This window comes from Phyllostomus discolor, chromosome 9 (assembly GCF_004126475.2).
Source record: "Phyllostomus discolor isolate MPI-MPIP mPhyDis1 chromosome 9, mPhyDis1.pri.v3, whole genome shotgun sequence".
Taxonomy (NCBI): domain Eukaryota; kingdom Metazoa; phylum Chordata; class Mammalia; order Chiroptera; family Phyllostomidae; genus Phyllostomus; species Phyllostomus discolor.
This window is the reverse complement of record NC_040911.2, coordinates 62,658,905-62,671,479: the sequence shown is the minus strand read 5'-3', so window position 1 is coordinate 62,671,479 and position 12,575 is coordinate 62,658,905.

Here is a 12,575-nt window from a genome sequence, read left to right as displayed (position 1 = left end):
AGGAATCCGATTAAAAAATGAGCAAAGGACTTGAACAGACACTTCTCCAAGGAGGACATACAGAGGATCCAAAGACACATGAAACGATGTTCAATATTGCTAGCTATCAGAGAGATGCAAATTAAAACCACAATGAGATACCACTTCACACCAGTCACAATGGCCATCATACACGAAGCAACAAACAACAAGTGTTGGAGAGGTTGTGGAGAAAAGCCGTCCCTAGTGTACAGTTGGTGGGACTGCAGACTGGTACAACCACTATGGAGAGCAGTATGGAACTTCCTCAGAAAACTAAAAATGGATCTGCCTTTTCACCCAGCAATTCCACTGCTGGGACTCTATCCTAAGAATACTAAAACACCAATCCAAAAGAACCTATGCATCCCAATGTTCATAGCTGCACAATTTACAATAGTTAGATGCTGGAAGCAACCAAGATGCCCATCAGTAAATGAATGGATCAAAAAAACTATGGTACATTTACACAATGGAATTCTATGTAGCAGAAAGAAAGAAGGAGCTCATACCCTTTGCAACAGCATGGATGGAGCTGGAAAGCATTATGCTAAGTGAAACAAGCCAGGCATTGAAAGGCAAATACCATATGATCTCACCTTTAACAGGAACCTAAACAACAAAACAAAGAAAGAAGCAAAATATAATCAAAGACACTGAAATAGAGGACAGGCTGACAGTGACCAGAGGGGAGAGAAGAGGGAATTTGAGGGCACATTGGGAAGGGTTCATGGGAACAAACTTAAAGGACACATGGACAAAAATTAGGGGAGGGTGGCAATGGGATGGACGTTTGGAGGGTTGGGAGGGGTGGTGGATTGGGAGTAAAGGTAGAAAACTGTATTTGAACAATGATTAAAATAAAATTAAAAAAAAAGAATGAAACATTAGAAGCAGAAATCAGAAAAAGAATCCCTTTTGATATACAACAAGAAAAATAACATACCTAGGAATAGACCTAACCAAGTATTAAAACCTGTACTCAGGATACTACACAACAGTGTAGAAAGACATTAAGAAGGACACAAACAAATGGAACCATATACCATGTTCATGGATCAGAAAAATTAACATCATCAAAATGTCCATACTACCCAGAGCAATTGATAGATTCAACACAATACCTACTAAAGTACCAATGACATATTTCACAGATATAGAACAAATACTTCAAAATTTTATATGGAAATGTAAATTTTCCTGAACACCTGCAGTAATTTTGAGAAAGTAATGTAGGGGGGATCACAATACCTGATATCAAAGTGTATTACAATGCCACTGTGATCAAAACTGCCTGGTACTGGCCTAAGAACTGACACATGGTCCAATGGAATGGAATAGAGAGCACAGAAATAAACCCAAGTCTCTATAGTTAATTGATGTTTGACAAAGAGAGAAGCAGCATTAAAAGGAGTAAAAATAGCTTCTTCTTCCAATGGTGTTGGGAGTGCTGGACAGCTGCATGCAAAAGAAAAAAAAAAAGAAAAAGAAAAAGAAACTTGATTACCCACTTACACCATACACAAAAATAAATTCAAGGTGGATAAAGGACTTAAATATAAGTATTGACACCATAAAAGTCCTTCAGGAGAACAGAGGGAGAAAAATATCAGATATTCCATGCACCAATATTTTCACTGATATGTCCCCTAGAGCAAGGGACGTGAAAGAAAGAACAAACAAATGAGATCTCATCAAAATAGAAAGCTTCTGCATGGCAAATAAAACACCATTAAAATGAAGAGAACCAACTGAATGCGAAAACATATTTGCCAAAGATACCTCAGACAAGGGCTTTATCTTCAAAATATATAAAGAACACATACTACTCCACTGTAAGAATACAAGGAACCCAATTAAAAAAATGGGGAAAGGACTTGAACAGAAACTTCTCCAAAGAGGACATACAGAGGGTACAGAGACAAATGAAAAGATGCTCAATATCATTAGCCATGAGAGAGATGCAAATTAAAACCACGATGATGTGACACTTCATACCATTGAGAATGCCCATCATAAACAAAGCAAAAACCAGAAGTGTTGGAGAGGTTGCAGAGAAAAAGGAACCCCAGTGCACCCTTGGGGGACTGCAGACTGGTGAGCCACTATGGAAAATAGTATGGAATTTCCTCAGAAAACTAAAAATTTGACTGCCTTTTGAACTGGCAATTCCACTGCTGGGATTTTACCCTAAGAACCCTGAAACACCAATCTAAAAGAACAGATGCCCCACAATATTTATAAAAGCTCAATTCACAGTAAAAAAGTACTGTGAATAACCTAAGTGTTCATCAGTAAATGAGTAGATCAAAAAACTATGGTAAATTTACACAGTGGAATACTATGCAGCAGAAAGAAATAAGCATCTCCTACCCTTCATGAAAGCATGGATGGAACTGGAGAGCATTGTGCTAAGTGAAATAAGCCAGAAAATGAAAGACAAATACCAGAGGATCTCAACTTTAAGTGGAGCCTAATGAACAAAACAAACAAGCAAGCAAATTTTAACCAAAGACATTGAAATTGAGAACAGGCCTACAATGAGTAGAGGGGATAGAGGAGGGGATAATGGGGTAAAAGTTTGAAGGGTTTACAGGTACAATTATAATGATACATAGAAAATAACAAAGAGGGGATTGAAACTGGGGAAGGAGGTTTGGAGGCCTGGGGTTGTGGGGAGGGGTGGGGAAAAAAGGCAGAAATTATACCGGAAAAAATAATTTAAAAAAACGTAAAATTAAAAATGTTGAGAGGAAGATGGTGGCTAGGTAGGAGGGAGCAAATTCCACTTCCCCCTACCCACAGGAGAAAAACATAGCTGATCTGTAGAGGAACAGAGCAAAGAGCCAACAGGACCCTAGCATATATGAAAACAGGAGACCAAAAACTGTATTGGACATTGAGAAACCAGACATGAGACAAAAAAAAAAAAAAAAACCCTGGAAGTGTGAAAAGACCAGAGATGAATCCAAAGAGAGGGCATCCAAACAACTGAGACAATCACAAAAAAGAGTATGTGGAAGCTGTGAATACCAGGATACCTGCTGGAAGAGGAAACACAATAACAAAGGAACCACCAACATAGAACAGCAAAAGAAGGTGAAGGAGGGAGTGGAAGCCACACTAAAGTCAATCCAGTACCCATCTGGAAATACAACTAAATAGTGGAGAAATTACCCAAAACAAACAACTGAACAAGAAAAAGAGATAATCCTCAAACAATGTACACACAGAAGGGACAACTTCAACACAACCTGCCTGCAGCACCACAACAAAATACAAAGGGATGGACAGAGTGACCCTCAGTTAACCAGCTGGTGGGAAGGACCCACCAAAAACCCAACAACAATCAAAACTCAAAAACAAACACAGAGTCAACTTAAATGACATACCAAGACCAGTGAGCTCAGGAGATCAAGGAGGCTGCACCACTGAAGTTCACAGGTATTCTAACACAGAAGTACACACCATAAAGCCAGGGAGCCAGAACAGACCAATTTAAGAAGCTGAGGTTAACAAGAAGAGTCTCATGAACAATGGGAAGACAAAGAAACAATCCCAAAATAAAAGGAATGAGGAAGTCTCCAAAAGAATGTTAAATGGGATAGAAGCAACTCAACTATCAGATATTGAGTTAAAAGCAATGATTATCAGGAAGCTCAATGAGCTCACAATGAATTACCAAAATCTACAGGAAAAATACAATGAACCACTGCAAACTAGATCAACATGAAAAAGGAAATAGAAACTATCAACAAGGGCCAAGAAGAAATGAAGACTACAATTTCTGAACTGAAGAACAGAGAAGAAGGAAACAAAAGCAGGATCCATGACACAGAAGATTGGATCAGTGAGCTGGAGCATAAAGTAGAAAAAAAAAGCACCCAGAAAGAGCAAGAAAAAAAAAAAAAAGAGGCTCATAAAGAATGAAGAGGAATTAAGAAAAATGCAAGACAATATGAAATGTAATAATATCTCTATAATAGAGATACCAAAAGGAGAAGAAGAGCAAGGGATAGAAAACCTATTTTCAAGAGAAATGAAGGAAAATTTCCCTAATTTGATGAGAGAAAAAGTCACACAAAACCAGGAAACATAGAGAGTCCCAATGAAGAGGAACCCAAAGAGGCCCACTTCAATATACTTCGTAATTAAAATGGCAGAATTCCATGACAAAGAGACAGTCTTAAAGGAAGCAAGGGAGAAGAAGGAAGTAACATACAAGGGAGCCCCAATAAGGTTACCAGATGACTTGTCAATGGAAATGCTCCAAGCCAGAAAGAAATGTCAAAAAATATTCCAAGTAATGAGAACCAGAGGTCTGCAACCAAGGCTACTTTGCCCAGCAAGGCTCTCAATCAAGAGAGAAGGCCAAATAAGGAGCTTCTGGGGGAAAAAAAAGAATATGCCTCTTCCAAACCAGGTCTGCAAGAGATGCTAAGGGGTCTGCTTTAAGGAAAGGAAGGAAAAGAGAGAGAGAGAGAGGAACGCAGGTATGAAAATGACAGTGAATAAGTACCTATCAATAATAACCTTAAATGTAAATGGATTAAATTCTCCAATCAAAAGACACAGAGTAGCTGAATGGATAAGAAAGCATGATCCACACATTGCTGCCTACAAGAGACCCACCTCAGGACAAAAGACCTACACAGACTGAAAGTGAAGGGCTGGAAACAAACTTTCCAAGCAAATGGACAGGGAAAAAAGAGCAGGTGTACCAATACTCATATCAGACAAAACAGACTTCAAAACAAGGTCACAAAGAGAGACCCAAAAGGTCACTACATAATACTCAAGGGAAGAATCCACCAAGAAGACATAAACATTGTACATACATATGCACCCAACATAAGAGCACCCAAATACATAAAGAAAATGTTAGAGGACTTCAAGAAAGAGATCGACAGCAACAATTATAGTGGAGATTTTAACACCCCACTGTCAAAAATGGACAGATCTTCCAAACAAAATATCAACAAAGATATTGTGGTATGGAACAATGCCCTAGGTGAAATGACTTAACCATTATATGTATAGAGTCCTTCATTCCAAAGAAGCTAAATACACATTCTTTTCAAATGCACATGGAATGTTTTCAAAGATAGACCACATGATAGGACACAAAACAAGCCTAAACAAATTCAAGAAAGTTGAAATCATACCAAGCATTGTCTCTGACCACAAGGGACTGAAACTAGAAACCAACCCTAGAGGAAAACACTCAAAACACTAAACATTATGGTGATTGAATAACATGCTATTAAAGAATGAATGGGTCAAGAATGAAATTAGGGAAAAAATAAAAAACTTATGGGGCATAGTGAAGGCAGTCCTGAGAGGGAAGTTCACAGCAATACAGACCTACTTAAAAAGATAGAAACATTTCAAACAAACAACCTAACCCTACCTTTACAAGAACTCGAGGAACAACAAGAAAGACAGCCCAGAGCAAGCAGAAGGAAGGAAATAAACAAGATCAGAGCAGAATTAAATGACATAGAGACTAAAAGCACAATCCTAAGGATTGAAGAATCCAGCAGCTGGTTCATTGAAAAGATATCAAAATCTACAAGTTTTTAAGCAAGCTCATCAAGAAAAAAAGGGAGTGGGCACAAATAAATATAATCAGAAATGAAAGAGGAGAGATTACACTGATATCACAGATATAAAAAGGATTGTAAGAAATACCTATGAAGAACTGTATGCCAAGAAATTTGAAAACCTAGGAAATATGCACAAATTTTTACAAAAATATATTTTTTCAAAACTCCGTGAAGAAGAGGCAGAAAGCCTGAGGTGACCAATAACAGCAGGTGAAATTGAAGCAGTAATCAAAAACTTCTGATGCACAAAAGCCCTGGACCAGATGGTATCACAGGAAAATTCTACAAAGCATTTAAGGAAGAGCTAACCCTTATCCTTCTCAGACTGTCCAAACAATCCAAAATGATGGAAGACTCACAAACTCTTTTTTATGAAGCCAGCATCATCCTAATCCCAAAACCAGATAAAGACACAACAAACAAAATACTTCAGTCCAATATCACTGATGAACATAGATGCTAAAATCCTCAACAAAATATTGGCAAACTGAATCCAGCAATACATTAGAAAGTTCATACACCATGACCAAGTGTGATTCATCCCAGGGATGCAAGGATGGTACAATATTCACAAATCAGTAAATGAAATACATCCAATAAAAAAAGCAAAGACAAAAAATCACATGATTATATCAATAGATGTGGAAAAACTTTTGATAAGGTACAGCACCCATTTATGATAAAAAACACTCAGCAAAGTGAGAATGTAGGGATCATTCCTCAACATAATAAAGGCCATATATGGGAGACCTACATCCAACATCATATTCAATGTGCAAAAACTGAAACCTTTTCCACTGAGATCAGTAACAAGACAAGGTTGTCCTCTTTCACCACTTTTATTGCACATAGTATTGGAAGTTTTAGTCACAGCAATCAGAGAAGAAAAGGAAATAAAAGGCATCCAAATTGGAAAGGAGGAAACAAAACTGTCATTGTTTGCAGATGACAGGGTAGTGTACATAGAAAATCCTATAGACTCAGCCAAATATCTGCTCAACCTAATAAATGAATTTGGTAAATAGTGGGATACAGAATCAATATCCAGAATTCAAAGGCACTTTTGTGTACCAACAATGAAACAGTAGAAACAGAAATCAAGAAAAAAATCTCACTTGATATAGCAAAAAGAAAAATAAAATACCTAGGAATAAACCTAACCAAGTAGGTAAAAGACCTGTACTTTGAACATTACACAACACTGAAGAAAAAAATCAAGGAAGACATAAACAAACGGAAACATATATCATGTTCATGGATCAGAAGATTTAACATCATCAAAATGTCCATAGTACCCAAAGCAATTTACAGATTAAATGCAATACCTATTAAAGCACCAATGGCATATTTCACAGACATAGAAAGAACACTTCAAAAATTTATATGGAACCATAAATGACCCTGCATAGCTGCTGAAATTTTGAGAAAGAAGAGCAAAGTAGGAGGGATTTCAATACCTGATACTAAAGTCTATTACAAGTCTATGGTAAACAAAACAGCCTGGTACTGGTATAAAAACAGGCACATGGACCAACAGAACAGAACAGAGTGTGCAGAAATAAACCAAAGTATCTATGGTCAATTTATATTTGACAAAGGAAGCAGCAACATAAAATGGCGTAAGAATAGCCTCTTCAGTAAATGGTGTTGGGAGAACTTGACAGCTACAGGCAAAAAAAAAAAAAAAAAAAGAAACTCAAGAACCAACTTATACCATACACAAACAAATTCAAAGTGGATAAAAGATTTAAATATAAGTGATGGCACCATTAAAATTGTTCTCCTTTACAATTGGTAAATGGTGGCACCAATAAAATTGTTCTCCTCTACAATATCTCAGATATTTCATACAGCAATGTTTTTACTGATATGTCCCCTAGAGCAAGGGACATAAAGGAGAGAATCAACCAGTGGGATCTCATCAAAATAAAAATCTTCTGCACAGCTAAAGAAAACAGTATTAAAATAAAAGGAGAACCAAACATATGGGAAAACATATTTGCCAATTACACCTCATATTAGGGTTTAATCTCCAAAATATGTAAAGAACTCACACTACTCCACTCTAAGAAGACAAGCAACCCAATTACAAAATGGGCAAATGATTTGAACAGACACTTCTCCAAGGAGGACATACAGAGGATCCAGGGACACATGAAAAGATGCTCAGTATTACTAGCTACCAGAGAGATGAAAATTAAAACCACAATAAGATGTCACTTCACACTAGTCAGAATGGCCATCATAAAGAATGCAACAAACAATAACTGTTGAATAGGTTGTGGAGAAAAAGGAACCCTGGTGCACTGCTGGTGGGATTCCATACTGGTACAACAACTATGGAAAACATTATGGAATTTTCTCAGAAAACTAAAAATGGATCTGCCTTTTGACCCAGCAATTCCACTGCTAGGATTATATCCTAAGAACCCTGAAATAGCAAATCCAAAACAAACTATGCAAGCCAATGTTTATAACAGCACAATTTATAATAGCCAAGTGTTCCAAGCAACCAAGGTGTCCATCAATACATGAATGGATCAAAAAAATTATGGCACATTTATACAATGGAATTGCATACAGCAGAAAGAAAGAAGGAGCTCCTACCCTTTCTAAAAACATGAATGGAACTGTAAAGAATTATGCTAAGCAAAATAAGCCAGGTGGTGAAAACCTAATACCATATGATCTCACCTTTAACAGGAACCTATACAACAAAACAAACAAACAAACAAACAAACAAACAAAAAACAAGGAAAATATAACCAAAGACACTGAAATAGAGAACAGGCTGACCAGAAGGGAAAGGGGAGGGAATTTTAGGGGATATGGGGAAGGGTTCACAGGGAAAAGTATAAAGGACACATGGACAAATCTTAGGGAGGTAGGGAGGGCTAGGATGGTAGGCTGGGATGGGAGTAAAAGACAGAAAACTGTACTTGAACAATTAAATAAAAAAATAAAAAATAAAAATGTTAAAAAAGAGCTTATCAAAGTGTGCACTTTATCTATATGCGATTTATTTTATGCCATTTATACCATAATAAGTTGCTTTTTTAAATAGGAGTTTTCTTCATAAAGCAAACCTCAAAGAGCTATGCCATCTCTCTTTTTTTTTTTTTAAATGAAAAAATACAGATTCAAAAAGTTAAGTCTCCAGCACACAGGTGTGCAGAGGAAAGGTACTCCAAAACCACTAGTTTGTGTTATATTGGGCAAATCCTTTCATGTTTCTGACCTCAGCTTCTCTATCCATAAAGCAAAAGTCTAAATTATGTAATTTGTAATGAGGAGATGAGATGAGATGAGTTAAAGATGAGCAATATTTAATGAATGCATTTCAAATGATTTATTTAAGATCTTATTTTAATCTCCTATGTTTATAGAGAAAGTTCATCTGTAAAAGGGTGCTTCTTTCCAACCAGGCTAAGGGTTTAGAGAATAGGTCCTCTTCATATGATTCATGAAAAGACCATAGCAAATAACAGGACTGTCCACAGAAGCCTCTTCCATTTCCCTTTGCTAGCTTGCTACAGAGATGCCTGTTTGCAGGATGGGTCTCAAGAAAAAGGCCTATTGTGTCCTTACCTCATAAATTTTATAAAATTGCTTCATGAAAAATAATTTTGGGTCCAGGAACTCCACCGGGGAAACATCCAATCTGTCTTTAAATTTAAGAACCTTAAAAAGTCTGTATACCAACAGGTCAAGATTCAGTTCATCCATCTTAGTGCTTTAGTGTGCTTTGTTTGGCTGGATAACTAAATGCCTGCTTTCTGGCAAGCCACGCCATATTCATAGGTGCAATTGCTTAACTTAGATTTGTCAAATTGCCATCAAACATATGGGATCAGTTCCTCTAGTTCTCTAATAAATAACAAGTAGTTCAACTTAGATGAGTGCTAATATTCCACATCCACAAACCCAAGAGTTTAAAGAGCAATAAATACTTTGCAGGAAAATAATCCCAAGCCTATGACTCTGAAATGGGCCAGGTTAAATTAAGAAGGGCATATAACTTTTACTCAATTGATATTGATTATCTTCATTTACACTGAAAATGACAAGCCATGTTTCTATTAGTGTCTTGAATATATAATAAACAAGTCCTTTGTTTTTGTTTGGGTTCCCTCCCAGAGCAAACCTTGAGAGAAGGTCTGGGATGGAGGTTTTCAATTAGATGTAGGTAGGAAGTGATTCCAGGAGACTTCATAGAGTGTGAGAAGTGAGGCAGAGAGGGAAAGGAAGCAATGAAGAGTGCAATAAGCAGGTTACCACTATGGACAACTGGGGTTTGGTTCAATTGTGGACACTTTGGGAGACAGTAGAGAAAACACTTTTGAGAAAGGCTACCTTGAGCAAACTGGGTGAGCACCCAGTAGTCCAATCAATCAGTGTCCATTCCTCAGTGGTTGAGGAGTGCTCCCAGATGTTTTAAAGCTAATCACTTCTTCCCAGTTTGAGGGCCAAGGGTGCTATCTCATTTAGGCAGCAGACTCCTCCAGAAAGAGATGAGGGACTCCATTCTGCAGCTCCCCTTCAGGGTTGGCTGAGGGGATATGAAAATGCACCAACAGCACCAACCTCATCCTAAAGAATGTATATCTATGTTTATTGTCTTAAGTTGATCCATATTTCTTAGATTTCAATTTCTACTACATTATTTTGTCTTTATTCTTTTTTTTCTTTGTGACATTATATCAGTGCATCACATTGAAATTTAAAGCCAGCCCACTATTGAGAGAGATCTGTGAATGGTCACACAGACCTAAATTTCCCCTTCAGTTCAGGGCCTCTACAAAGCCATACAATCTTACCTCACTACAACTCAAGTAAGACTCTGAAAGGGACACACACAAATAAAGTGAGAACAAAAAAGGAGGAAAGTACCCCCCACAAGAGTTGGAACTGACCTTTAAACTGGACTTAGCAAGGGAGCCGTAGGCCATGCTTCATGGTCAGTGGTGCTGTGAAAGCCAGCACCTTTCTTTAGATCTGGAAGTCATGAAGTCAGACTTCCACTGTCCTTCTTTTTTCATCTTTTTGCATATTAGGACACATGTGAAAATTTCTCTGGCTGTTGAGCCTGCTTTGCTCTCCTGCCCAGGCCAAAAGGATCAGGAAATAATATCCTCTCGGGAAAATCCCTCTGCATTGACTGAATGGGGAGGGAGCATAAATATCCTTGTTCTCTTACCTGTCATCCTGAATGGTTTGGCATTGAGCCGTGCTGCTTGACAGTGGCTCTCAGAATTCCCCAAAGTGACTTGCTTGATCATGCACCATGCCTTGACTGCCTGAACCATAACTGACCCAAGATCACCAGCCATGCAGACCACTAAGGGCACAGCTTCCATTTGCATCTCAAATAGGACTAAGACATGGTTTCTTATTCACATAGAGGAAACAAATATAAATAGAAGTCCTGGTGCTTTCTTTCTGTTTCATGGATGATTTCCCCATGCCCCACCTGGGGTGGTGTTGCTGGTTTTGAAGATAGTGGGGACTGAGGGAGAGGATGTGGGATATAGATGAGTGGAGAGATACAGATAGAGACAGGAAGCTGAGATTCTTTAGAGGAATTGTGAGTAGATAAAGTAAGGGTCACTGGAAGAAAGAGGAACTTTCTAAACTTTGAATACAAGGGGTAATAAAGTCATTTCAGTGCTCAAAGTGAGACATTGTTTACTAATCAGGCTCTCACACCATCTTATCTGGTACATCAGTGTGAAGATTTTATTCCACATCCCTTTACTGTTTAAGGAAAGAGTGTCCCCTTCAATTTTTGTCCTCTAAGTACTAAAAATAAAGATGAAAGGGGTGTGAGTAGAATTTGGGCTAGAGAACTGGGGATTTGTTGGCCCTTACTGTGTGAATTCTATGTGCTGTAAGAATGATTTCACTCTGAAATTTCAGAGCATGTGGTAATTTTTATCATAATATAAAGTTCAGGATGTTTAATAGTTTATTTATAAATAATTTATTTATTTTTTGTTTATAGTAAGAACTTTTAGTTTACAATCTTAGGGGTGATTTCTTTCTGAAATTGAGAAATGAGCAATATAACTAAGACACAGTTATAGAAATAAGGGAAGCATGATTTTTATTAAACTTTAGATGAAAAAGTTAAGTTTTTTCTTCAGTCTCAAACCAACAGAGGTCAAACTCACCATCTGAAGTTAGTTTATGTGTATTTTCCTTTCTTTTTTATTATTTTTCTGAAAATCTCATCTTAAAAATGTGTAGGTCATCAGACCCCACTCAATAAAATTTGCTTCATTGATTCTAAAAAATGGCATATTAAGAAGTGAGAGCTGTATGATGTTATATATATCTTCTGGCCTTCCCCAGGCTGATTTTGAAATAAAAGTTCAGCAGATGGACTGGAGAATCTTGAAGCGACTATCCCTCAGAAGTGGTCTGCCTTGCTGGCACACCAACAGTGTTCTATAAAGTTGTCAACCATTTGGCCTTGTTACAGAAATGATGAAATGATGGTTACAGAAATCCTTTCCCTGTAAATCACACTTTGTCATGGACATTTCTGCATTCATTAGGAGAGTAAAAGGCAGCTGGAGCATGTTCCTGTGCTTTTGTTTTTTGTTTTGTTTTGTTTTGTTTTGTTTTGTTTTATAGTCTTCATGAACTGGGGATGAAGTGTTAGCACACTGGCAAGAAAGCCAAGGCCCTGTTTCTGGATTTTGAGCTTCATTTCATCATCCTGAAAACTCATAGTAAAATCAAAGTATTAATAGTAATTTATAGACTCTGCCCTGCTTTCCTATTTCAGCCCTAATTAGTGAACTCAGGAAGGGCACTGGGGTGAGGTGCAATAATTCAAGGTTGGCCCTGTAACTATGGCCTAATTTACAAGCAGCTTAAAATCTGAACCTCACATTGCATATTCCTTTTGGACATTATAAAGAAGCTCTTTAGCCTTCTAAGTCATTT